Genomic DNA, 8,613 nt, shown 5'->3' with positions numbered 1-8,613 from the left:
CAATCACATTAAATCAAAACATTCTTCTACGAAATCGACCACATTTTATTCAGTGTCTAGGCCAGGCTTCCTCAACCTCAGCCCTCCAGATGTTTTTGGCATACAACTCCCATGATCCCTAGAGAGCAGGACCAGTGGTCAAGGATGCTGGGAATTGTAGTCTCAAAACATCTGGAGGGCCGGGGTTGAAGAAGCCTGGTCTAGGCGGCCACCAACTTGGACAGCTTTAAATGAGGATTGGACAACTTGAGGGAGGTTAAGGCTATGAATGGTTACCTGGCCATGATGGCTGTGCTGCGCCTCCACAGCTGGAGGCAGTAGTCCTTCTGAATATCAGTTGCTGGAAACTCCAGGAAAGGAGAGTTTTATTGTGCTCAGATTCTGCTTGTGGGTTCCTACAGGCCTCAGGTTGGCCACTGTAAGACCAGGTTGCTGGACTCAATGGGCCATTGGCCTGATGCAGTAGGCTCTTCTGTTCTTGTGATAGAACAGGTCTAAAAAACTGGTTTCTTAAAATAGAAAACCGCACTACCTACAGTAAGTTCTCCAAGAAGTGCGCGCATTACATTTTATTTAAGAACTAGCTGGCCCGGCCATGCATTGCTGTGGGGTTTTGTGTTAAATGGACCCTTTTCTGTTAAATGGACCTCCCTTTAGAGTCCCCTCACCTGCCCTGTCCCAACCCTGACTCCTCTACTGTAAGTTTCAAAAATAAGACTCCCCCACCCACACGTGTTCCTGAAAATGCCCCCACCCCCCACTGCTTTGGCTAACTCAGGGTCCTACCTACCCCCCATAGCTATGTGTTTCCCCCCTCCCTTTGTTGTGCTTCATCCCTGTGAGCCCCCTCCCCCATTGTTGTGCCTCATCCCTGTGATTCCCCCACCCTGTAAAATGCCCATATTCTGTTTGTTTTTGCCTGTGGCCTACTGGGCAATGGTGAGGCCTACTCATTTTTCCCTGCTGGGCAATGCTGTGACCTACTCTGTTTTCCCTCTCCCAACCCACTCCCCACTGCTTTGGCTGACTCAGGATCCTCCCTCCCCCGCATGGCTATGTGTTGTGCCTCATCTCTGTGCCCCCCCCCCCGTTGTGAAAGGCCCTGTTCGTTTTTCCCTACTTGGCAATGCTGCAGCCTATTGAAAAAGCTGGGCCTTGTTGCTGCAAAAGGACTGTTTTCAGTTGGTTACTGTGGAATTTTGTGATGTCATCTGGCAGTGCAGCTTTGGAGGCAGCAGTGTGCAATCTGCCTTTCTATTGGATGCTGCTGGAGTCTTCAGAGCTTCTGGTGGTGACATCTAATTTGGGCGCCACTTTTTTGTGTGAAAGGTATGTTTTTTTGGAAATTGTTTTATGCCAGATCCCTCCCTGATGGGTATGTAACGTTGTGGCCAAATTTGTTACATTACGGTCCAGCAGTTATGGAGAAAGGCTGTGACCTCCGCGCGCGCAATGCCTGTGTGTGTATATATATATATATATATATATATATATATGTGTGTGTGTGTGTGTGTGTGTGTGTGTGTGTGTGTGTGTGTATATATATATATATATGGACACTTGTTTTTTAATGTAGTTGACATACAAACTAGATCTATTGGTTGCCCCTCAAAAGTACTTCTGCCAAATCACTCAAATTGCAGACATGCAGGTCCCGCTTTCTGAACGCTCGATATGTGAAAATTCATACTTAAACATTCCTATACATACTGCAGATTCAACAATCCGAACAGAGAGCATTTTCCACATCCTTGTTTGCATTTTGCTGGTTGGCCGAGGAACAGAAAAGAACTGTAGTGATCTGTACTTTAGTGACATTTCAGAGGGTTTTCCTGGGGTTTCTTGTTTTGGGGTGTTTCGGTTGGGGTTAAAATTCCATGATTGGGTACGCATTGCAAATTTCACCATAGAAATCAATGGAAATTGTTGACTCGTTATGTGAACACTCGGATAACAGGACCTGTGTATATGAATATTGTATATGAAATGTATATTGTATATAGGGTTTGCCCTTGACCGTGGCTTCAGTACAGATGGAAAAAGCCCATCTCTTCAGTCCCTCCCCCATCCATAATTCAAATTGGGACCATGCTGGTTGAACGCTTTCCAACCCCCTCCACCTTGCCTGTTGATTGGCGCCTCTGCCACCCTACCAACCTTGAGCCCATGTGGAAAAACAAGAAAAGAAAGTGGCGGGGAATGTTTTGCAAAAGTGAGGAAATTCTTCATCTGTTTACATACTCAGCTGGAAGAGAAGTGCTTCCACTCGGAGTAACTTCCTTTTATCCCACCCCACCCTCCCACCATCGAGACCATGGTCTTAAATGAGGGCAAGCGAGTGTTTCTAACGCACCCACCCGGGCCTTTCAAATGCTTCGTAATTAAACATGCAGGCAACGAACAGAGGCCTTAATTTGAACATGGAAATTGAATTACATGTTGTCAGGATTTACATTCCTAGCCTCACGCCCATTAGCAGACAATGCTTTTCCTTCATCCTGCTGTCTGCGTGTTTATGATAACCACGTAATCGGATTTTTGGTGTGCGCTGCCCTTCATCCTCCCGCATCGGCTTGGGAGTCACCCTCCCATTCAGGCCTGACTATTGTGTGCCTCTGTCCTGTACATGCAAATAATTGCAAATTAAGCCCAGGAGCAGCAGGAGTGTCCGTTTGTTTGATGTGCAAGGCACTCTGTGCTGGCAGTAGGCTAGGGGTAAAACTGGGTTTTCCTTTTTTGTTGTTGCTGGTTTGGGCATCTTTGGAAAACAACAAGCAACACAGCTCATCCCCAAAATATCTACTGGTTATTATTTTTTAAATAGAAGACAAAAATTTATTAGAAATGTGTTTTCAATCCCCTGCTAATATAGTAAGTTTATGTAGAAGAAAACAAACCTCCCCCCTCCTGTAACAGAATTTTGTGTGTGTGTGTTTGTGTGTGTTTTAAATTATCCCCGTGTTATGGTTCATTAGAAATAAATTGTTCTTCTAAAATATCCCTACAGTTAGTGTGGGCTGAGGAGAAATGTATTATCCACTTATGGGAAGCTGGATCCTTATTTAATTTGCAGCAAGTTTCCCCCCTGGTTAGGTATGTAAGAAAATTACTCCTCATATTCTTATCTGAGAAGTTGATATTTACTACTTATTCTAACATTTATTTGACATCCAATGGCTTGTAACCAACTAAGTTTAACTCAAGAGCTGAACCATTGAAGTTAATGGCCTAATCAAAGCAAGAGATGCTAATAAATATGAAGCACTTGTGTGATGTTTTTAAAGGGGGGGGAGGGGTAATTCACACTCAAAGTTCAAAACTGAATTTAAGATTTCTCCTTCCATGTCTGCATATTCAGTTTCAGCTCTGGAATGAACATCTGAAATATCTAGGTGCCAGGCAAAAATGTTTCTCTATAACGAGGCCTTGTGTTGATTAACATTCTATGGCCTTTTAAATTTTTTTATGGGAGGGGGGTTATTGGTTTGTGTTCTCTTTTTGTAGTTTTATGTTGTGAACTGCCCTAATAATAATAATAATAATCGCCGCCACCACCATAAGTGCTTTTTTCTGGGGGTACGCATACCCCTAAACATTTTGAGAATCTTTGTACTTTTGTCGATTTACTGTACAGTATTTATTTCCCCCGATTTGAACTATACATGGGTAAAGTAGAAATAGACATTAGGGATTAACAGGAAGTCCAAATTGTGGTAGTTTATATATGACTTTGGAATATTTTGGAATACGATTTCGTCCCCCCCCCTTTTTGTTGGGTCTGATTCGTATTTATATTGTTAATATATGTGTGGGAAAAGACAAAGACCAATAATGAGGGATATAATATTGTTTATAAAAACGTTTATTTTTGTAACGTAAGAACATGGTTTATATTCTGCGATACATAGAACTTTCGTACTGAATATCAACTTTATACATTGTTATGTTATGTATTCTTTTGTTTATTAGTCTACTTTGTAATATAGAATCATTTTTAAAAATGAAGCGACAAAAAAAATAGTGAAACTGTTCTTAACCTGAGGTACCACTTCAGCTAATGGGGCCTCCCGCTGCCGCCGTGCCGCTGCTGCATGATTTCTGTTCTCATCCTGAAGCAAAGTTCTTAACCCGAGGTACTATTTCTGGGTTAGTAGAGTCTGTAACCTGAAGCGTCTGTAACCCGAGGTACCACTGTATTGTCCATTTATTAAGACCAATCAAAGAGGCCCTATTTGAGTTTTCTCAGGTATGGTTTATGAGGTTGGCGAGCAGAAGGGATAGGGCCTTCTCGTTTGTGGTCCCACATTGTGGAACTCCCTCCTTAGACGAATCCTGGGTCCCTAGATGTTGGTGTTGCTACAACTCCCATCATCTCCAGCCAGCGTAGCCAATGGTCAGGGATGATGGCAGTTGTAGCGTAACAACATCTGGGGTGAAAATCTCCACTCAGCCATGCAGCTACCTGGGTGACCTTTGGGCAGTCCCCCGCCTCTTAGCCTAACCTCTCACTAGAGGATAAACAGAGGGATGGCAGGGTTAACAATTCAGGCCACCTTGAACTCATTGGAGGAAAAGTATGGCATAAGTGCAAGAATAAATGATTAAATGAATATGCCCACCAGGTTAGTGGAAAGAAAGGTGTACGTTTTGGGAGCCAAAGTACGCTAACTATGTGATGTTTGAAAATATCTTCATAGTCTCTTAGATACCTAATGAAAGAACTCTTTAAAAAGAGCATGTAATTGATGCCAAATGCCTTTGCCACACATGGGTAAAAATTAGGCTGCATCCTGAAAACTTAGATAATCCTCCCCCATTTTTTGTTATGTCAAATATTTTAGTTTCTTTCCAAGCCTTGTCTGTCTTTGTGCCGAACCACAGCCTGTTTATTCCTACATGCCAAAAGTGGGGTTTGGCTCGAGATGGTCACCTTACGTTTGCCAAACAGCCTCCTAAGAGCGTACTCAGGGTAGTTTATAGAGCCACTTTTGGGAAAGGAAATGTGAAAGAAAGAGGGTGTTCCCTCAAGGTGCACCAAGATGCATGAATTGCACCTCGCTTAAGTCCATACCGCAGCATGAAAGAGCTCTAGGGCATAAATACAGGGGGGAAATGGAATGTGGTAAATCCATACACTCTGACTTTTTAGCGTATGCGGAACCTAAGTCTTAAAAGTTGTTGCCAGTGATGAACAGAGGGGATGATGTTACCACAAGATCCCGAGGGCAAGTTATAAAAACAACAAAATCAGATAAAATGCAAAGATCTGCCGATCTTGGCTCAGCCAAGGTGAGGGACTTACATCAGCACATCTAACAGATTGAGGTTGAATCCTGACAAGGCAGAAGTACTGTTTGTGGGGGACAGTAGGCGAGCAGGTGTGGAGGACTCCCTGGTCCTGAATGGGGTAACTGTGCCCCTGAAGGACCAGGTGCGCAGCCTGGGAGTCATCTTGGACTCACAGCTGTCCAGGGAGGCGCAGGTCAATTCTGTGTCCAGGGCAGCTGTTTATCAGTTCCATCTGGAACACAGGCTGAGACCCTACCTGCCTGCAGACTGTCTCACCAGAGTGGTGCATGCTCTAGTTATCTCCCGCTTGGACTACTGCAATGCGCTCTACATGGGGCTACCTTTGAAGGTGACCCGGAAACTACAACTAATCCAGAATGCGGCAGCTAGACTGTTGAGTGGGAGCGGCCGCCGAGACCACATAACACAACTCTTGAAAGATCTACATTGGCTCCCAGTAGGTTTCCGAGCATAGTTCAAAGTGTTGGTGCTGACCTTTAAAGCCCTAAATGGCCTCGGTCCAGTATACCTGAAGGAGTGTCTCCACCCCCATCATTCTGCCCGGACCCTGAGGTCCAGTACCGAGGGCCTTCTGGCGGTTCCCTCGTTGCAAGAAGCCAAGTTGCAGGGAACCAGGCAGAGGGTCTTCTCGGTGGTGGCGCCCGCCCTGTGGAATGCCCTCCCATCAGATGACAAAGAGAAAAACAGCTACCAGATTTTTAGAAGAAATCTGAAGGCAGCCCTGTTTAGGGAGGCTTTTAATATTTAATAGATTATTTTGTTTCATTTTTCTGTTGGAAGCTGCCCAGTTGCTGGGGAAATAAATCATCATCATCATCATCATCATCATCATCATCATCATCATCATCATCATCTCTGGCTGAGCTTGGATGTGGGGTTTAGTGGCCCAACCTGCTCTGGGAACTGGCTGGCTGTGCTATAGATCTGCAGGACCCCACCTTGCTCATCGCAGCAGGGCTTGGGTTTGGATAGTTCCCAAAAACATTTAAGTGGGGAGAAAGCAAACTTTCCAGAGGGTATATCAGAAATGCTTGCCTCTACCGTCCTGGCCATGCTTCGGACTGGTTTCCATTACAGTGTGCCTTGTAAGCATATCATTATGCATACCTCACTGTGAGATTTGGGGTCAGCTTAGCAAAATAGGGCAATTGTTTATCAGAAATCCTTAGTAACGGCAGCATCCTGTGATGAGGCAGAACACAACACTGCGCTTTGCACGGGCTAGGCAAGGAGTATTTGCTTCCAGATCCATTTATTTTACTTAGAGGTTTGGACCTCCTTCGGTACGACACGTCTTCCTCAATATTTCCACGGCGATGTGCAGAGATGTGTAATGTAAGTTTCTGCCAGTCCTTCAGCCACAGCCATGTAACGACCCGTTTAGATATGTCTGACTGGCCACAGCATTAAGCACCAAATATGTTTGTTTAACCAAGCCACTGTCTAAAATAATAATAATAATATTCTGATAACTATAAACAGCAAGCTCCTGACATGACTAATGTTTTCATAAAATTGCTTTCAGTTTCATTGGTCAGTAGTCATGTTTTGAAAACAGTTTTCGCTCCATCATCATTTGAGCGGGTTAGGATCATTTTGTAACATTTGGGTTTCTTAAAATCCTGTTGCTTGATATGCTTCCCAGACGTCTTGGTAAACGCTCGCCTCAAAAGTGCAATTCCTTCCCCAACCCCCAACCCCCGACACCTTTTTCTCCGTGCTGTTTCCACCACGATGCCTTTACAACACCTCATTAGGCGAGGCGAGACATCCCAAACCCATTACTTCTGGGCATGTGATGAAAAAGTCAAAACACCCACCGATAAAACAAACTCCCTAGAAAGTTAGAAAGCAATTTCCTTTCCTGACATCTTGTAATCTCTATTCATGAGATTCCGCAGGCAGGCGTACGGCATGTGTCACAAATGAACTTTTTTTTTAAAAAAGACATCAGATTGCGATCATTCATGAATAGTCACCCTTTCTGTTGCTAATTACCAGCATCGCACTGAGTGAGCTTGCTACACGGAGTCGATAGCTGGCTGCCTGGAGGTCATCTGAGGTAACAGAGTTTATTCCTTTTCCCAGCATTCAGCTTGGATCTCAGCTGCCATGTAAGTACCTTTAGCCCATCGTGTTACCGAAATAGCAACCTTCTTAATCCTCGACTGCCTCGAACAAAGGTTTAATTCAGCCGGCAGGGTCGAAATAGGATCTCATGAATCTGCTGGCAACCAAAGTGTTGTTATTTTTGTTAGAAAAATTGCGAAACAGGAATTTGCTGATATATATTAAGATTAAAGACTTTATTGTGCTGAGTTTAATCGGATTGCTACTTGGGGCTTTCCAATATTAGCCAGAAGCCTACAGAATACCCTCACATGTAAAATCCTCCTGAAACAACCCAATGAATGAATAACAGAACCACAGGATTTTAGATCCAGATGGGACCTTGGCCATTTAGACCAAATCCTTGACCAGTGCAGGATTTGCAGTGCAGGATGCAGCTGCAGCATCCATGATGGGTGGCACAGAATTCGGCAGCCAGGTTGCTCACCGGGGCAACAAGGTTTGAGCATATTGTGCTGATCCTGGCTGAATGCAAGGAGGGATCACCGTTGCAATCCTGCCAATAACTGCATACAGCATACCTGCCAAGTTCCTCTCTGAAAAATAAGGGACCGGACCGAAAGTAGCATATCGGAAGTAGCGCGGCGGCCATTTTGGAACTGGACGGAGCATGCTCAGAATTGAATTTTGATGCTGCTGTGCCCAGTTCCAAAATGGCTGCCGCACCAGAAGTCGCACTGCAGCCATTTTGGAACTGGGCAGAGCAGCATCAAAAGTCGCTTCTGAGCATGCTCTGCCCAGTTCCAAAATGGCCGCCGCGCCAGAATAAACTGGGAAAAAACAAAAAAATCCGTTTCTTCGGCTGGGGACAGCTGGAAAAACAGGGATTTCCCGGGGAAAACGGGAGACTTGGCAGCAATGGCATACAGTGATAGCTTGGTTTACAACCATAATCTGTTCCGGAGGTCCGGTTGTAAACCAAAACAGGTTGTAACCCAAGGCTCACTTTCACCAATGGGGCCTCCAAAAAAATAAATGGTTGTAATCCCCCCCTCCCCCAAAATGGGTTGCAATCCAAAAAAAGGGACACACACTTCAGGGTTTGACATGGTTGTAATCCAAAACGGTTGTAATCCAAAACGGTTGCAAACCAAGGTACCACTGTACCCCCCTTGAAGGACAGCTCACCAGCTACTGAGGCAGTCTATTCCACTGTCCAACAGCTTCGGGGCT

The sequence above is a fragment of the Zootoca vivipara genome, chromosome 1, assembly GCF_965207765.1.
Source record: "Zootoca vivipara chromosome 1, rZooViv2.hap1.1, whole genome shotgun sequence".
Taxonomy (NCBI): domain Eukaryota; kingdom Metazoa; phylum Chordata; class Lepidosauria; order Squamata; family Lacertidae; genus Zootoca; species Zootoca vivipara.
This window is presented reverse-complemented; position numbering follows the sequence as displayed.